Below are 20,353 nucleotides of genomic sequence, written 5' to 3'. Positions count from 1 at the left end.
TTTGTTGTTAAAGTTGGCATTCTGTTCTTGTGGCTGTCTTCTTTTAGGTTGGTTGAGGGATTACCTTTTTGCTTTTTCTAGGATGTGGTTTTTGTCCTTGTATTTTTTTTTTTCTGTTATTATCCTTTGAAGGGCTGGATTCGTGGAAAGATAATGTGTGAATTTGGTTTTGTCGTGGAATACTTTGGTTTCTCCGTCTATGGTAATTGAGAGTTTGGCTGGGCATAGTAGCCTGGGATGGAATTTGTGTTCTCTTAGTGTCTGTATAACATCTGTCCAGGCTCTTCTGGCTTTCATAGTCTCTGGCGAAAAATCTGATCTAATTCTGATTGGTTTGCCTTTATATGTTACTTGACCTTTTTCCCTTACTGCTTTTAGTATTCTATCTTTATTTAGTGCATTTGTTGTTCTGATTATTATGCGTTGGGAGGAATTTCTTTTCTGGTCCAGTCTATTTGGAGTTCTGTAGGCTTCTTGTATGTTCATGGGCATGTCATTCTTTAGGTTTGGGAAGTTTTCTTCTATAATTTTGTTGAAGATATTTGCTGGTCCTTTGAGTTGAAAATCTTCATTCTCATCTACTCCTATTAACTGTAGGTTTGGTCATTTCATTTGTGTCCTGGATTTCCTGGATGTTTTGAGTTAGGATCTTTTTGCATTTTCCATTTTTTTGATTGTTGTGCCAATGTTCTCTATGGAGTCTGCTGCACCTGAGATTCTCTCTTCCATCTCTTGTATTCTGTTGCTGATGCTCGCATCTATGGTTCCAGATTTCTTTCCTACGGTTTCTATCTCCAACGTTGCCTCACTATGGGTTTTCTTTATTGTGTCTACTTCTCCTTTTAGGTCTTGGATGGTTTTATTCAATTCCATCACCTGTTTGGTTGTGTTTTCCTGCAAATTTTTAAGGGATTTTTGTGCTTCCTCTTTAATGTCTTCTACCTGTTTAGCAGTGTTCTCCCGTATTTCTTTAAGTGAGTTATTAAAGTCCGTCTTGATGCCCTTTACCATCATCATGAGATATGCTTTTAAATCCGGGTCTAGCTTTTTGGGTGTGTTGGGGTACCCTGTACTGGGCGAAGTGGGAATGCTGGGTTCTGATGATGGTGAGTGGTCTTGGTTTCTGTTAGTAAGATTCTTACATTTACCTTTTGCCATCTGGTAATCTCTGGAGTTAGTTGTTATAGTTGTCTCTGTTTAGAGATTGTTTCTCTGGTGATTCTGTTACCCTCTATCAGCAGACCTGGGAGACTAGATATTTTCTCTGAGTTTCAGTGGTTAGAGCACTCTCTGCAGGCAAGCTCTCCTCTTACAGGGAAGGTGCACAGATATCTGGTGTTCAGACCTCCCTCCTGGCCGAAGATGAAGGCCCAAAACAGGACCTTTCCCAGAAGCTGTGTTGCTTTGGCCTGTCACAGAAGCTGTTAGCTTCTGTAGTCCACACTCTCACCTGTGCAGACTACTTTTCGGTGGCGTCCCGAAACCAAGATGGCTTCTGCCGATCCTGAGGCAAAAGCCTCCTGGGCTGGGCAGACACCTGTCCTCTGGCAGAGAAGGTGGTCAGATGTCAGGAGCCTGAAAAGGGTGCTGCCTCAGAAGCTCTGTGGCTCCCACCTGTCCCGGAAGCTGTTAGCTTCTGTAGTGCACACTCTCACCTGTGCAGACTACTTTTCGCGGAGTCCCGGAACCAAGATAGCTCCCACCGATCCTCAATAAATCTTTAAAAAACTAAAATAAAAGTAAATATGTTTTGAAAGCTACATGCATTTTATTTTGAATGTACAAGTATGTCAGGCGGTGGTGGCACATGCCTTTAATCCCATCACTTGGGAGTCAGAGGATTTCTGAGTTCGAGGTCAGCCTGGTCTACAGAGTGAGTTCCAGGACAGCCGGGGCTATAAAGGGAAACCCTTGTCTTGAAAAATAAAAACAAAACACAACACAACAAAACAAAAAACCCGTCTTGCCTGAACTAGTATCTCGCAGTCAAGAATTTCCTCAGACAACCGGATCCTTCTACAGCAAAGCTTTTATTGCTTCAACATAAGGAAGACCCCGAACCTGGAAAATGGCGCTGCTTATATAGCCCGCTGCATGACGTTTCAGCACTGATGTGGCATGACAGCACCTGATTAGTTGTTCGCCCATCACCCCATTACTACACCCCGAGATGGGCAGTGACTGGGCGTGAATTTATTCTTGCACTTGTGCATAAGGCTTGTTTACTAGTTAGGCGCAGTGGAAGCCAGCGCCATCTTATAATGGTGATTGCTCACAGCATGGCTCTCCACATCTCCCCCTTTTTATTTTATTAAATTTTGAGGCTGGTCTAGGTCTCTGCAGTCATGTCCATCTGCTGTGGCTCCTGTCTTAGGTCATTCCTCCAATGTCACAGCCTTTCCTGTCATAGGGTAACCCTATCACCACTGGGTCCCGTGTCTTAGGTTGGTCTGTACATGATGAAAGTTGCGCGTCTCTGGATACCACAGTACTGTGTGACAGTAACTGCCAAATGACCTAGGGCGAACTCTATAAAAGAGGCCAGCCAAAAAATGAATTAGTAAAACTCAGCGAAGTGCAAGTGCTGATCAATGAGCATTGAGTATCTCTCATCCCAGTGCAATGGATCCACAAATCCGTGGGACGCAATAGCAGAGAACTCAGATGCCATTTAAGTCTTAAGCATGGATAGCCAAATTTCAGGGGAAGCCCCTTGTTCAATGACTGCAAGCGCCTGAGTAATAACGACCTTGTCACGGTTTTGTTGGGTGCTGAGCTTACAAACCAACCAGAGCATGAACACAAGTCCACAGCAGATGGCAGCAGCAAATAAAACTACCCCCACCCATTCCTTAAGATAAGAAAATGCAGATGAAATCCAGGAGGAGAGTCCCTCTGTCAATCACAGGTTCACTCGCGTCGAGTTGATCCTTAAAACTGCCACCCTCAGGGCCTTGAGAGTCTCATTGAACCCCTCGGACCAATTTCCTGCAAGATACAAGGAGAGCTGTCTAGACAGCTTAGCTGCATGAGTAAAATTTTCATATTGGACACTGGTAATGCACAAAGCACCCAATTTTCTTTCACAGCCCAACTGGGCCAACTGGTATTTGTTCCTCAACCAGATCGAGGTGCTGATTCAAAATCATCAGCCCTCCCTTCAACTGCGTGCTAGCAGAAGTTTGAACATTGATGGCATCAGCCAGATCGACTGAAAGCTGATTTAATTTTGTGCCTGCTTGAACTGTATTAGCCATAGCGTACCCTGCAGCTGTAGCAGCAGCAGCACTGGCTGAAATCACTATGATCACGGCGGCAGTAATGCCAAAATCTCTTTTTTGTCTAAACAGGGATAAGGTGGAGGGTGTTTCTACCGGAACAGGGATCCAACGTGGGATCTGGGCCACCATGGCGTGGGTGTCCTTTGTTACATCCCAACATTGAGTAATCCAACAAGAATCATTAGAACAGCCTTCAAATGAATCATTTGAAAGGATAAACAAGGAAGTGGGTAAACACAGACTGGGGTAGGTGGATAATTAATCTGGTTTACCAAAGTTTTATTGAACCCAGTGATCTCTACACTGGTATTAGTATATCTATAAGAGTCCAGGGAGGCAGCATGCATTCCCCAATACTGAGAAGTTCTTGAGATGCCAGTAAAAGAAGCCTTTCCAACTGCTCTTCCCTGGATAAAGATCAAAGGATTGAGTTCTGTACAACTGCCATTGACTTCACAAAGCATCCACTTGTGAAAGGGATGCATTCTAATGTCCTGTATGAAAAGTCCCTTTTTCATAGCAAATTCCTTCTCTAGGTCAACCATCATGTTGGGAGAAAAGGAAAAGGTTTTACTCTGATCTGCCCAACGAGTGATGGAGGATTGACAATCAGACCAGGGCAGGATCAGCCCTTCATCTTCCAAACTACAATGGGGGGCTATTCTTGGTTGGTGGGGACGTTCTTTGAAAAGTTAGGTGGTAGAAATGTACCATTAGCCCAAATTGTCTCCTGCCAGAAGGTCCGATTTGTAATGGTTATATCTGCATTGGAAGTATCTTGGGTTGTGCTCCCCAAGCCTCCTCGGTGCTTATTAAACGTTCCCAAGGCTCGGGCTGTGAGGTTGATACATTTTCCTGGTCCATTAATTTGAAAACATAAAGAACCCTGTTCTAGTAAAGAGTGATTTTCTCCTAATGGTGCTCGGGTGGGATCATAGGGTAGATATGGCAAACCCACTGTTTTATTAGTAGTAAAGAATTTTGGAAAAACTATAGCATCATGGCGAACTGGCATTGGTTTAGGGAAAGTCGAGAGAATGGCCCATCTCTTTTTGCCCATTATACTAGGAACCTGAGACAAGTTCAGCATTGTCAGGATTGGGAACAGTCCTTGGGAGGTCAGCATCTTCCACACCATCCTTGATGAATATCTTGCGGGTGAGTCATTCCGGCAGCCAAAATGGGTTGTCTTCACTCTGTGGAAAAACACAGACAGCTCCCCTGGATCTTATCAAAATAGGATCCGGGCCTTTCCACAGACCAGTTAAAACATCCTTCCATTTGACCATTTCTTTTGGTCTATCAGGGTCTGTGCTATGTTGCTCAGCTGCAGAACGTCCTTGCTTGTTGAGATTCAAAAAATTAAGTGTGAAGAGTGCCATGGAGACAACTACTCTTGGCACTGAGGGCAGAGTCTCATCAACCCCCCCTTTTGTTTTATAAAATAAGACTTGAGTGTGCAGTGGGCACGTTCCACAATGCCTTGTCCTTGAGGATTATAAGGAAGGCCAGTCAGGTGAGTGACATCCATTTGATGACAAAATTGTTGAAATTTAGCCCATTGTCCATTTTTAGGATTGTGGGCTTGCCCCAAGCACTCCAGGCTTCTAGGCAGTGCTGTATAACATGAGAGGCTTTTTCACCTGTTAAAGGTGTGGCAAACATTACACCAGAGCAGGTGTCAATAGAAACATGTAAATACTGATTTCTCCCAAAAGAGGAAATATGTGTGACATCCATTTGCCAGACTTGTAATGGCCTGACACCTCGGGGGTTTACCCCTATATGAGGAGTAGATAAAAATTGACAATAGTTTTGACACTGGGTGACAATATCACGAGCTTCTTTTTTGGTTAAAGTAAAACGGTGGCATAAAGTTTCAGCTGTCATGTGAAAGCGTTTATGAAATTCCCTTGCAGCTTCTGTCTGCGAGGACAGAGCAGCAGCCATGATTCTAGTGGCTTTATCTGCTAAGTCATTTCCATGAGAGATAGGGCCAGGAAGGCCAGAATGTGTTCTGACATGAGTAATATAGACACACGATGTCTTCTGTGTAATAAGGCTGACTGAATTTGTTGAAAAATGTGAGCAAGCTTACTAGATGATTTAATTAAGCCAGCAGCTTCAAGTGTATTCACTGCATTGACTGCATATAAGGAATCAGATATAATATTAAGCGGTCCTAGGAAAGTGTTAAGGACCTCTAGTACCACTAAACACTCTATAACCTGGGGTGATGTCTCATTATATTGCTTGGATGTTACTTGGTCATTTTTTACATGTGCACATATGCCAGATTTGGATCCGTCTGTATATAATACCACCCTGTCTGCAAGTGGGTGTTTGGCTGTAATTACTGGAAACACTATGGCTTGAGTTAAGGCAAACTGCAAAATTGGATGTTTAGGAAAATGATTATCAATTTTTCCTGAATAGGAGGTAACTAAGACTGCCCAATCATCAGTCGTTGCTGCCAGGGTTCGAATTTGAGCAGAGGTATAAGGCACAATTATTATATGAGGTCTTGCACGTGCTCGACTGGCCAGGAAGAACGATGCTGCAACAGGATCCTTCTGCACACGTTTATTGGGAGAGCTTGATTGTAGAGGCGAAAAGACCCCGAGCCCAGAACTGGTGCTGCTTATATAGGCCTAGGAGAGGCGTGTCTCACACCCGGATTGGTTATGCACTGCGCCTCATTTGCATGTTCCTCATCTGATTGGCTACTCTCTCTCTGTACCTCACAGAGCCTCATTATCATACCTCATTTGCATGTCTCACATCTGATTGGTTATACTCTCAAAGCCTCATTATTATGCCCTGGCCAGGCAGTGTCTTTGTAAAAAACTTTACTGCATATGTACACATTGGTTGTTTGTCCAAACAACTTATGCATGGTGGCCAGCAGTAGTCAGTGCCACTCTGCAATGGCACATGTGGCTTCCCACATCTCCCCCTTTTTGTTTTAATAAAATGAGGCTGGACTAGGCCTGTGCAATTATGTCCATCCGCTGTGGCTCCTGCTTTAGGTCGTTCCTCTAATGTCACAGCCTTACCCGTCATAGGGTAACCCTATCACCACTGGGCCCCGTGTCTTAGGTTGGACTGTGCACGAGGAAAGTTGCCCGTCTCTGGATACCGTCGTGCTGTGTGACAGTAACTGCTAAATGACCTAGGGCGAACTCTGCAAAAGAGGCCAGCCAAAAAATGAGTTAGTGGGGAAATCATGATCACCCTATCGCTTGCAATGGGGAAACCTCAGTGATGTGCAAGGGCTGATCAATGATCATTGAGTCTCTCTCTCATCTCAGTGCCGTGGAGTGCAAGAGCAGAGAACTCAGATGCTGACTAATTCTTGAGCATAGATAACCAAATTTCAAGGGAGGAGCCATTTTCAATAGTTAAAAGTGCCTGAGTTATAATCACCTTGTCATGTTTTTTGTTGGGTTCTGAATTTGCATACCAACCAGAGCATGAACACCAGTCCATAGCATATGGCAGCACCAAACAAAATCACTCCCACCCATTCCTTAAAGTAAGAAAAAGAAGAGGTAAGCCAAGAGTTAAAGTCTCCGAGGGTCACTGGTTCCACTCTGGTCCCATTAAGGTTCAGGATCTGTATCTGAAGCCTCGTCTGCAACCTTTCCAGCTCCTGCGACCAGTTCCCCTTCAGGTAATTTGATAGGTCTGTACTTTTAATAAAAGAATTATTAATATACCTATGCAAAAAACTTTACTGCATATGTACACATTGGTTGTTTGTCCAAACAACTTATGCATGGTGGCCAGCAGTAGTCAGTGCCACTCTGCAATGGCACATGTGGCTTCCCACATCTCCCCCTTTTTGTTTTAATAAAATGAGGCTGGACTAGGCCTGTGCAATTATGTCCATCCGCTGTGGCTCCTGCTTTAGGTCGTTCCTCTAATGTCACATTATTGGGAGTAATGCATACATGCGATGTGGATGCCACACAACTCATTTGTATGACATCCATCATCTGTTCCATATTATGTTGTAAAATATCCACTCTCTGATTCACTAACATTAACCCTGAGGCGATATGAGAATCCACCCTTTGCAGGGTAAGCAATGCTTCAGACGATTTTTCTGCTCTCTGACTTATAGTGTCAGCAGTATTAATTTGATCTGCCCAATTAGAGATAATCTTTTTCTTAAAAAATATACAGGGTGTAAAAGGTTTATCCACATTATGCACAAAGCATAGTGTATAATTTAAATGAAACTAGTACTCTTATACACCTATGGCTCTTGAGGAGTTTGTCATGCATAAGGCACATCCAAAAAACATTCCTTTGCAAAAAACAAAGGCTAGGTAGAAGAATTGGAATGTACCGGTAAAAGAACTGGCCATGATCTTACTATGACCCATAAAGGTATACTTATCCCGGTCTCAATTATCAGGAGCAGGAAGAACATCTTGGGGTTCATCTTGCTCTTTCACGGTCCTTGTCAGTCGCGTCGGGATCCAAAGTGGATTTTCTTCACCCTGTGGAAAAACACAAATAGCTCCCCGGGATCTGATTAAGATAGGATCTGGGCCATACCATTTATTATCAAGGATATTTTTCCATTTGACCATTTCATTGGGCGATTGAGGCCATTGTCCGTGCCTTTCAGCTGGTGATCTTCCAGCATCATCCAATTTTTAAAAATTAAGAGTAAATATTGTAAGGGATAGAGCCATCTTTGGCGTCATAGCCTCTATTCCCCCTTTCTGTTTTTGCAAATATTGTTTCAGAGTGCAGTGGGCTCTCTCAATGATGCCTTGGTCCTGTGGATTATAGGGCAATCCAGTAATATGTTTCACTTGCATTTGTTTGCAAAATTGGCTAAATTTAGAAGAAGTATATGCAGGACCATTATCTGTCTTTAACACTAGGGGCTTGCCCCATGCAGCCCAAGCCTCTAAGCAGTGAGATATGACATGAACTGCTTTTTCCCCTGTCAAGGGAGAGGCATGTAGGACACCAGAACTGGTATCGATAGATACATGTACATATTGTAATTTCCCAAAAGATGGGATATGCATGATGTCCACTTGCCAAACATCTAGGGGTTGCAATCCGCGAGGATTAACACCCACGGAAGGTGCATTAATAAATTCTACACATTTACCACACTGTAGGACAATATCTCCTAATAATTTTTGAAAATCATTTAGTGTCTTTAGATGATCTTTTCTTATACTAATCTTTTGTGGGGTGACACATCGTAAAGTAATAGTGGCTCCTAGAAAATGACTAACATTAGACTGCTGAACCTTTTCTGGTGCAATAATCAAGCCATTATTTTTTAAAGTTTCATTAAGCAAGCCATAAGCTTGCTGTATACTTTCTTCTTCTGGTCCACCTGATAACACTGTGTCTCCTTTCTTTTTCCTTTTTCTTTTTAAGCCCTTCTCCTCTCCCGACATACTTTCTTGTTGCTCTGTAAGGATTTTCTGACCTGTCTTGACTGCCTCTACACACAGTTTCAAACAGTAACAGAGTCCATATATCAGAACAAACAAGACCAAAACTATCAGACCTACCCACACAGGGTCAATGGGAGAAAAAAGCATAACTCATGAACCTTAACTTGTCCCAAAGCCGGGAACCTTATCGTCTCAATCCTTTCTTTCCTTCTCTTCTCTCTTTTCCTTTTCTCTTTCCTTTTTTCCCTTTCCTTTCCCTTTTCCTTTCCTTTACTATTTCCTTTTCTTTATCACCGATTCCTTTTATTTTTCCTCCCTTTTCTTTTTCTTAAAAAACATATCCCCCTTTAACCTGGGATCAATTTGGGAGACTTACCGGTACCACCGTTCCTCAGCTGAAGAGTTCTGAATCCACTCCGGATCCTTCTCAGCAATCTGTTTTGCAGGAACACTTCATTACCACCGTTCCCCAGCTGAAGAGTTCTGAATCCACACCGGATCCTTCTCAGCAGTCTGTTTTGCGGGAACCTTTATTAACTGCTCCTTCCCCGTGATGCAGTTCTGAATCCTCCCTGTAGCATGGGGTCTTCGCTCGTGCCTGAAGATGTTTCTTATCCCGGGTTTTCGGCACCACTTCTTGCGCGCGCTGGACTGGCCAGCAGTAACGACGCTGCAACAGGATCCTTCTGCACACGTTTATTGGGAGAGCTTGATTGCAGAGGCGAAGAGACCCCGAGCCCAGAACTGGTGCTGCTTATATAGGCCTAGGAGAGGCGTGTCTCACACCCGGATTGGTTATGCACTATGCCTCATTTGCATGTTCCTTATCTGATTGGCTACTCTCTCTCTCTGTACCTCACAGAGCCTCATTATCATACCTCATTTGCATGTCTCACATCTGATTGGTTATACTCTCAAAGCCTCATTATCATGCCCAGGCCAGGCAGTGTCTTTGCAAAAAACTTTACTGCATATGTACACATTAGTTGTTTGTCCAAACAACTTATGCATGGTGGCCAGCAGTAGTCAGTACCACTCTGCAACAACACATGTGGCTTCCCACAATGAGGTTCTTCTCCAAAATGAGTGATGGCAGCTTTTATTCCCCTAAGTGCAAGTTGAGCGACTGCATTAGGGTACCATTCAATGATTTTTGCAGGGGAAGAATTAGGGTGGATCCACAATAAGGGTCCATTTTGCCACAAGACTGCTGTTGGCAACTGTGCGTTTTTTAACCCGCACAAATCAAATGATTTTGACTTATCAACGCGTAATAATTGGGCACCTTGTAAGGCCTTTTCTATAGTTTGTAAAGCTTGACAGGCAGCTGGGGTAAGTGCTCTATGGGAGGAGATGTGAGTATCTCCTTCTAAGATATCAAATAAAGGCTTTAACTCTGCTGATGGAATTTTTAAAAATGGTCTCAGCCAATTAATATCTCCCAACAATTTTTGAAAATCATTTAAGGTATGTAATTGATCTTTGCGGATTTCTAATTTTTGAGGAACAATTTTGTCAGGATAAATGCGTGACCCTAGAAAGGTTCCCATTTGAGCAACTTGCACCTTCTCGGTGGCTACCTGCAATCCCCATTGCCCTAATGTCTGTATTAATATAGGGTATGCATCTTGCAATAACTGTGGATTTTTATGGCAAATGAGAATGTCATCTATATAAAGAGCTAGAAGCAAGGATGGAAAATAATTTCTAACTGATTTAAGTGCCAATTGCACATACAGTTGGCACATGGTAGGACTATTTGCCATCCCCTGAGGTAGAACCTTCCATTGGTACCGTTGATCAGGTTCCAAATGGTTAATGGCTGGGATGGTAAATGCGAATCTTTGCCTATCTTGAGGGCACAGAGGTTTAGAGAAAAAACAGTCTTTAATAATCTCCCAATTTTTTGGTAAGGCAGAAAGCAATGGTAGCTCTCGCTGAACTGGCCCAAACAGGCGCATTTGTGCATTAATTGCTCTGAGGTCATGTAATAAGCGCCATCTGCCAGATTTTTTCTTAATTACGAAAATAGGTGTATTCCAGGGTGAGGTAGAGGGTTCTAAATGACCTAAGCGTAGCTGTTCAGAAATCAAATTTGTGGCTGCTTCTAATTTTTCAGAGGAAAGAGGCCATTGAGGAACCCATACAGCTTCCTCTGTAAGCCATGGTATGGGCATGGAACCCTCAACAGCTGCTTCTAGAAAAAACCCAATCCTTGTCTCCCAGTATTACCTTCTTGAGGGATAGGTTCAAGCCTACCCTGCTCTCCTTTCCCTAATCCTTTTCCTTCTGTATAGCCCATTTTTCTCATCATTTGAACAGCTTGTGGTGAGTATTCATTAGTCAAGGTCATTCCCATTGACTGTAAAATATCTCTCCCCCAGAGATTAACTGGGAGTGGTAAGACATATGGAGTGAATTGTCCCATTTGACCTTCATGTGCTTGCCATCTCAAAAAACGGGAGCTAATAGTGGGGCAGGACTGGTGGCCTAACCCTTGTAAAGAGTGTGATGACTGAGTGATGGGCCAGGTTTTTGGCCACCAGTGGGAAGAAACAATACTTTTGTCTGCTCCTGTATCTAAAATTCCCTTAAATTGTTTCCCTTCTATAACTAACTCCAAGGATGGCCTGGAATCTAAAGACATTATTAAGTAAGCAGAATCATTTTCAGTAGAACCAATCCCTCTGGGAGCTCGAGGAATACCAGAGGAGGGAAAACAGCCATGTAGGCTTGGCAAAATTATTAGTTGAGCTATTCTATCCCCTTGTGATATAGAAAAGACACCTTGAGGGCAGGAACAGAGAACCTGAAGTTCCCCTTTATAATCCTGATCTACAACTCCAGGGTGGACAATAAGGCCTTGTAAGGTGAGGGAAGCCCAACCCAAAATTAGGCCGACACTTTCAGATGGCAGAGGCCCCTTATAATCAGTAGGAATTGGCTGCACTCCCAGCTGAGGCATCAGCATGAATCGGGTGGAGGCACGGAGGTCCAATCCAGCCGAGCCTTCTGTTGCCCTGCGTACCGTGGTGTCCACTTGTTGCCCATTGGAGTCCCATATGTTTTGGGGCCCTGGGACTTGAGGGCCCGAAACTCGCTTTTTGAAATGCCTTCATTCTCATTTTCTACCACTTGAGGGGGCCCTGGCTGCAAGAGCCTGCCTCGTATATCTCTATTTGAGTGACAATCTTTGGCCCAATGGTATCCTTTTCCACACTTAGTACACAACCCTGGCACTGTCCTTTTTATGGGGGCTCTGCAGTCCTTTTTTAAATGCCCTGGTTTGCCACAATTAAAGCAAAGTTTGAGCTCCGCTGAGTCTGAGCGCCTCCACCCCTGCAGAATGGCGGCTGCCAATCCAGCATAAGTAAGCGGCCCTCCAAGCTCACAGCAAACCTTTAACCCGTCCTGTAACCCCTTACTCTTTCTAGGTGTGATTGCTGATCTGCATTCCTGCGTAGCTTGTTCATAAACCAGCTGTTCAATTAAAGGCATAGCTGCCTCTGGGTCTCCAAATATCCACCCTGCTGCCTCCGTCATTCTGGCCACAAAATCTGAGAATGACTCCTGTGTGCCCTGGGTAATTCTTGTCAAATGTCCACTCGCCTCCCCCTTCCTAGAGAGTGCTTTCCACACCTTAACAGCAGCAGCTGAGATCTGAGCGTACGCTCCACAATGATAATTTGTCTGGTTAGCAGCGTGCTGTCCGTGACCTGTAAGTAATTCAAAAGTCCACCTTCTTTGGTCCCCTTCCATGGTGGCATTAGCCCTTGCCTGCATCTGGCAGAAATCCTGCCATAATGCTTTCCACTCAAGATACATCCCCATATTTGGAACCACAGCTTTCAACACCGTTGTCCAATCTCCAGGAGTCATTGCCAAAGCTGCAAGCCTTTCGACTTGTGCTATAGTATAATTGGCGCTGACTCCATAGTTACGGACAGACTTGGCAAGCTCCTTAATCTGTATATACTCCACCAGAGCGTGAACTCGCCCTCCCTCGGCTCCTTCAAAAACTGGAAATGCCTGTTGCATTTTCCTCTGTTCCTCTTTTGGAATGAATGAGTCTGAATGATACCTCTGCACATAAGGCAGAGGTGCACTAGGACCCTGAAGCCGACAGTCCGGAGGCCAAGAAGCAAGCTGGCTTTTGCCAGCTGCTTTTGGCCTTTTTCTGAACTGATTAGCTTGCATTTTATCTTGCTGGTACCTTTCTCCCTCATAACGAGCTGCTTCCTCCTCCAAGTCCGTTTCCTCAGAGGGGCTAAGTCCCTCATCTGATTCTGAGCTACTAAGAGCTAGGTCCTTAAATGCATCTAGTGGCGGGTATAGGTTCCTTCTCCTAGGGATCTCCGCTGATTGATCTTTCTTCTTCTCTTTTTCCTTCTCCTTCCCTCCAAACTCACCCCGGGTATTCTTTCCCAACATTATCTTTTCCTCGGGCTCAAGGTCCGTGGAAAGGCCTGTATTCTTAATTGGTGCACCATGTGTCCATTTTGCTCCTAATCTCTCTCCCCGCTCTACCTCTGAATTTCACCAAAATTCTCTGCCCTGCCTTAACCACTTGTTGACATTCCTCGTCCTTTAAGCACGATCTTATCAGCTTCCACAGTTTCTCCCAAGAGGGGATAGTTAAGGACCCTGAGCACGCAAACCACGGTGCTATGCGATCTACCTCTTTTACAAAGCCTTCTAGTGTCTTGGTGGCGACTTTCAAGCCACACTGCTTCAGGACCGACTGCAATGCGGTCACAACAGAGTGGGAGTCCCCCATACTTGTTGCTGTCCAGGCCTGACCACGACTGAGAACCAGTCAGCAATACTGGTCGCTGTCCAGGCCTGACAGTGACTGAGAACCAGTCAGCAGTTCCAGCGGTGGAAGCAAAATGAAACTGAAAGGGAAGGAATAATCGCCGTGAAAACAATCAAAAGGGCGTCTAACTCTGGAGAAATTTCAAGACTGTACATACCTTGCAGAGCTGTAAAGTGTCCCGTAGTTCTGAACCCGGCCTGTGAAATGGGGGGGGGGTCTCCTATCAGCACCTGGTGATGATATATTCACGAGTTTCTCGGTGCCACTTCTTGCCCGAGCTAGTATCTCGCCGGCAAGAATTCACTCAGACAACCGAATCCTTCTACGGCAAAGCTTTTATTGCTTTAACATAAGGAAGACCGCGAACCTGGAAAATGGCGCTGCTTATATAGCCCACAGCGTGACGTTTCAGCACCTGATGTGGCATGACAGCACCTGATTAGTTGCTCGCCCATCATCCCATTACTACGCCCCGAGATGGGCAGTGACTGGGCGTGAATTTACTCTTGCACTTGCGCATAAGGTTTGTTTACTAGTTAGGCACAGTGGAAGCCAGCGCCATCTTATAATGGTGATTGCTCATGGCATGGCTCTCCACAAACCCAAAAAGAAAAGAAAAGAAAAAAAGAGAAAAGTACAACTGCATGCACTGCTAAAGATCTTTAGTCAGTATGTAGCCTTTAATTTTTTTTTTTTAAAGACAGGATTTCCCTGCGTTTTTTTATGACATGAGTTGGAGAGTTGACTCAGCAGTTAAGAGCACTGACTGCTCTTTCAGAGTTCAATTCCCAGCAAACACATGGTGGCTCACAGCCATCTGTAAGGGGACCTGATACCCTTTTCTGACAACAACAGTATACTCATATAAGTAAAGAGTAAATTTTTTTTTTTTTTTTTTGGTATTTCAAGACAGGGGTTCTCTTTTTAGCCCTGGCTGTCCTGGAACACACTTTGTAGACCAGGCTGGCCTCGAACTCAGAAATCTGCCTGCCTCTACCTCCTGAGTGCTGGGATTAAAGGCATGGGCCACCACCGCCTGGCTGAAAAATAAATCTTAAAATCACAAAACAAAATCAGGGTTTCTTAGTGTAATCTGGAAGCCTTAAATGTCTTTGTCTTGCTGTGCAGACCAATCAGACATTGAACCCACAAGCATCCACCCATCCTTTTGTACTGAACATGAAGTGTGTTTTTCTCACCACTATGCCCAGCTGTGAATCTACCTTTTTAAGGTTGTGGTGAGCATCTTTGCTTATCATTTCCTATCATTCAATTCTATGTAAATATCTGTAGTGTCTGCTTGCAGGTAATTCTGATTGACTGTATGATCATGGCATTTTGTGGCTTCATTTGAATAATGGGGTACCCAGGGTTTCTTTTCTTCTTCTTCCTCTTCTTCTTCTTCTTCTTCTTCTTCTTCTTCTTCTTCTTCTTCTTCTTCTTCTTCTTCTTCTTCTTCTTCTTCTTCTTCTTTTTTGTTTTTTTGTTTTTTGTTTTTGTTTTTTTTTCCAGACAGGGTTTCTCTGTATAGCCCTGGCGTCCTGGAACTCACTTGTAGACCAGGCTGGCCTCAAACTCAGAAATTTGCCTGTCTCTGCCTCCCAAGTGCTGGGATTAAAGGTGTGCACCACCACTGCCCGGCCTTTTCCTCTCCCCCCCACCCCCCCTCAGGGGTTTCTTTATCTCCAAATGTTTTGCCTGTAGTTTGGGTGTGTGGATCACGAGGTTGCCAGGTGTGGGCAGAGTCCAGAAGACAGCTTTGCCTATCTAGGTGGGTATTAGCTTTTGTTTGGGTACTGGGAATCAAATCCAGATCCTCTGGAAGAACATCAAGTGATTTTAACTGCCATTTCTTTGGACTGAAAGATCCTGACAGAATGTAAAAGGTCACAGAAGCCCTGAAATTGGCAAAATAGATTTCACTGTTAGCAGAACTAGCTTCACTGATTTAGAAAAATAGAGATGCACAATGCTCTGGCCACTCCTTGAACCCATGTGTCTGCCAATGTTTTGACCATTCCTTGAACCCAGGTGTGTGCCCACTGCTGCACCTCACTGCCAGGTGTTTGTGATATTGGTTGCTGAGAAAGAGTCAGAAAATCTCCCCAGCAACCACAGCCGGGCCAATCAGGAGTTGCTACACCTGCACCAGACTCTTTTCTTGTACCCCTCCCATACCCATTTCTTGAGAATAGACATTGTTTAGATCTGGAAATCCCCTACTCCCCTCTTCTCCTTTCTCCCCTGAGGGCCTATAAAAACTGGGACTCATTTTCCCTCGAGTTCGACTCCTCTACCCCTGGGTGGGATATGAGTCGTCCCCAGAGCTCTGGCTTTCCCTGAAAAAAGCCTCATGTGGTTTGCATCAAGCTTGGTCTCTCGTGAGCTTTTAGGGGTCCGCTATTGTCCCGAGGCCTGAGCGAGGGGCTCCTCTCGGAGTCTTTCAGAACTTCTCTAAAGGACAGGAGGGAGGTACGTGGAAGAAGTGGAGCTATGTTACTGGTAACCAAACAGGTATGATTCATTTTAAGTTTTTTTTTTTAATTTTTCAGTGATAATTGTCAAATGCCCATCCTGCTGAGAACCACATTTACTGATTAAAATGCATAAAGACCAAGTTGCCAGAGGGGACTCCAAACATCTTTAGATTTCATTGAGTTGGGACCTTGTGTTTGTTTTCCTTTGTTTTTTGTTTGTTTGTTAGTTTGTTTTTCTGAGGCATGGCATTTTTAAATAGTTGTCCTTGAACTGACATTGTAGACTGGGCTGGCCTTGAATTCAGAGATTCGCCTGCTCCACCTTCTAAGTGTTGGCTGCAAGAATCTGGTTTTGGGAGAGGCTATACAATCACATTGAGAGCTGCTATCATGCATGTCATGAGTTAGTCATTTGGAAGAGGTGTTCAGCAGCCTCTGGTTCTATCTGCACATTCAAAGTCTACTCAAGGCTGGACTAACCTGAAGGAGTAAACACGAATCTCAGGGAGCACACAGTGGCCATGGAATACTTTAACCAAAGATGGATTCAAACAGTCTATAAGGTAAGACAAACAGGTTTTTTTTGTGTTTGTTTGTTTTTGGCGTATCAACCTATATTGCCTGTGCATGGTACATTCAGAAACCAGAGAAAGTTGGCATATCTGCAGATATTATAGTTATAGATGGTGTTTAGCTGCTTGTTGTACTAAAACTAAGAGATTGTCTCTGATTAGCAAGTTCTGGAGTTTTGTTTTCATTTTTATTTTGGTTATTCTCATTAAAGAAATTGTTTTGGAATGGATTGGGATTGTGAATTCCTTGTGCTCAGACTCCATACTATCTGTATTTATGTCTTCAGTGAAATACAATGAAGAAAATAATCCTGGTCCCTTAATCTCCTTGTTTCTGTAGAATCCACTGCTGTAACTTTCTCCAATATCTCCATAGTCAGACTACTGAGACATGCATGAAAGGCTGTTGAAATTGTTTCAAACATCCTTGGTTCCTCTGAGGGGAGACATTGTTTTAAATTTCCATGTCTCCTGTTAGGAGAATCCAGTGTTTTGAAAGATAATGAACAATTTTACCCCTAGATGATGCTTGGAAAGAAAAGCTAAAGTTCAGTGGACACTGGTCTCCTGATGAATTGATTAGTTTTTTTTTTTTTTTTCCAATTTAGGGTAGTGTTGGCTGTAAGACTCTGTCTCTGTCTCCTGCTGTGGGGATGGCAAAGGCAGGCAGAGCAGATCTCCTGGTGGTCTTGCAAACAGTTTGTAGACCTGGCTGTCCTCAAACCTGTAAAAGCCTGACTCTGCTTTTCCTTTTCTCTCCTTTTCTTTGTTTTTCCTTTACTTGTTTGTTTTGTTTTGTTTTTTTTGAGACTGTAGACCAGGCTGGCCTCTAACTCAAATATCCACCTGCCTCTGCCTCCCAAGTGCTGGGATTAAAGACATGTGCCACCACTGCCTAGCCTGTTTTTTGTTTTTGAATGGTGAGAAACATGATCTATTTAGTCCTGTTGTCTGTAGAAGTTTGACAAGGAAGGCCATTTGGATTTTATTAAAGAGTTTTTGACTGATTGCATTTCAGCTTTCACTGAGTATCTTTTTTATGATCAGAAAGTAGAACTATAAATTTGTTCTTAGGAATTATTTTACTATCAAGTGCTTTTGTGTAGTGTTGTTATATTACATGGTTGGTTGCATAGACTGAGGAGGTGGTGAAATCTATGTATTTCTGGTTGTCTGTGTTGTCCCTGTACAGGCTGGCTTAGCCGGAACCACAGATATCTGAAACCAAGTCTGCATAGAAAGTTTCTTGGAGTTCCAGGACAACGAATGATATTTATGTTGATATTCCTTTTACCTATTTTCACTGTCTAACCAACTAAGTCTGCCTGGCATAGGGAACGTGTTCAAGGATGACTGATTATATTAATTTTTTATTATACGTAAAGGGAGAAACAAAAGCAACCTGGAGCAGTAGGTCACATGACGGCCAGCCACCTCCATCTTGATGAGGGAGGTCAGACATCTGACAAGATGGCTGCCATCCACATGTCACCTTTCATCTTGGTGAGGTCAATGTACAACCAAATGACAGAATAAGGAAATAGAAAGAAACAAGACATGCAGGCACAACACCTCCCTTCTGTTTTTGGATAAAAGACACACAATTTTTATTATTTACAGTAAGCCTTAAACAGCACTCTGACAGTCAGGCAGATATCTACCTTCTATGTGATTAGAATTTCCTTTTTTTTAAAAAATTAATTTCAGTAGTTGCATGGTGGCTTCTCCTATTTTCTGGTGCCTTCTTCTGGCATGCTTGCATATAGGCAGTAGATAGAGCACGCTCGCGTGCGTGCGCGCACACACACACACACACACACACGCACTTACATTGAAAACTAATAGTAATAAATAAATGAGGAAGAAGAAGAAGAAGAAAAAGAAGAAGAAGAAGAAGATCCGAGCTTCTGCCCGGCTGTGTAGGTGGCAGAGGGAGGCAGGCAGAGAGAACCTCTGTGAGTTTGAGGCTACCCAAGCCTACACTGAAAGTTCCAGGCAGGGCTGCTCAGGCTACACCAAGAAAAACCCTATCTTGAGGCAAAATAAAACAAAAGCAGAAAAGGTTCTGGCTTTTATTTTACAGACATATGTTTCTTCTAGTACTATTGATTATCAAACATTGATCTTGAAGGCACGTTGGATTTTATGACAGAGTTTGTGTGTGTGTGTAATATTTTGGCTGTGATTGTGGTTACTTGCCAACTAGTGGGCTTGAGTTTGATTTCTTTAATTTTTTTCTAATTCTTTTTTAGTTTTATTTTTTAATTTTTAAATTTTTAAAATCTATTTATTTATTTTTTAAAATTTATTTTTGGTTTATTCTAGACACAGTTTCTCTGTGTAACCCTGGCTGTCCTGGAATTCACTCTGTAGGCCAGGCTGGCCTTAAATGCATTAATCTGTCTGCCTCTGCTTCCCAAGTGCTGGGATTAAAGGCATGTGCCACCACTGCCTGGACTAAATTTTTTTTTTTTTGGAAAGTTTCTTTCCCTCTTCTTTCCTTCCTTCCTTCCTTCCTTCCTTCCTTCCTTCCTTCCTTCCTTCCTTCTTTTTTTCAATTTTTTTTTCTTTTTTTCTGAGATAGGGTTTCTCTGTATAGCCCTGGATGACTTGGAACTCACTCTGTAAGCCAGGGTGACCTTGAATGCAGAAATCTGCCTGAGGTTAAAGGTGTGTGCCACAACTGCCCCAGCTCTACTCTAATTCTCTTTAAAAGAAAATGTGTGTGTGTCTGTCTGTCTGTCTGTATGTAAGTAATATTAATCCATTAATATCTCTTTTTCCTAAAATTCATGTCACTCCTCCTTATTTTTCTCTCTCTCACTCCATGTTTGTGTGCGTGTGCATGTGTGTGTGTGTGTGTGTGTGTGTGTGTGTGTTAGTCTAGGGTACACAGATCAAAGAAATCATATTTCCCAGGGATTCTTAGAAATAAACAAGGAATCATAACCATCACCACCAATAAAAAGGCTGTGGAAACTGTTTCATGTCCCTCTCCCCGACAGGTGAGGATGTAGCTGCTTGCAAATTAATACTCCATGTGTGTATATGTGTTTCCATGGTCAGCTAGTACCAACCCCAGATTTGTGTTTCAGAGATCTTTACTTATTTATTTCTCGTGCCTGAGCTTGTGTAGGTGGTAGGCAACCACACCTCCAGGAAAACAACATAAAATCAACTAACAAACCAACCCGAAAATGTAAAAGAATGGATTCATCTGGCATTTAAAAGTAATAGACTGTCGGGCAGTGGTGCCGCACGCCTTTAGTCCTACTACTTTGTAGGCAGAGGCAGACAGATTTCTGCATTCCAGGCCAGCCTGGTTTACAGAGTAAGTTCCAGGACAGCCAGGGCTACACAGAAAAACACTGTCTTGATCTCAGCACTGGGGAGAGGCAGAGGCAGAACTTATTTGAGAGGCCAGCCTGGTCTGTCTTGTATGTTTTTGCACCATGTACAGAGACTTGGTCTCTCATAAATAAATGAATACAGAGAAAGGTATTCATTGATCTATACATGCATGTGCGATGACTCAGAGGGCAAAACTGCTGGCTGTTAAGGTATAGGTAAAATATTAAGGCCTAGATGGAATGTGAAGGCTTACGTCAGATTAGATAAGGGCTAGGTAACCTCTTACCTGGCTAGCCTGCCATTTGGTGCTGTTAACTACTATTATAAGGACACTTTCTCATATCTAGTTTCTGCCATTACTGCCAGAATTGATTACATATTCTCGTTGGATGTGTCCTCGGAAACCAATCACGAGAGAGGC

The sequence above is a fragment of the Mus musculus genome, chromosome 13 (assembly GCF_000001635.26).
Source record: "Mus musculus strain C57BL/6J chromosome 13, GRCm38.p6 C57BL/6J".
NCBI lineage: Eukaryota > Metazoa > Chordata > Mammalia > Rodentia > Muridae > Mus > Mus musculus.
Note: the sequence above shows the minus strand (reverse complement) of the source record.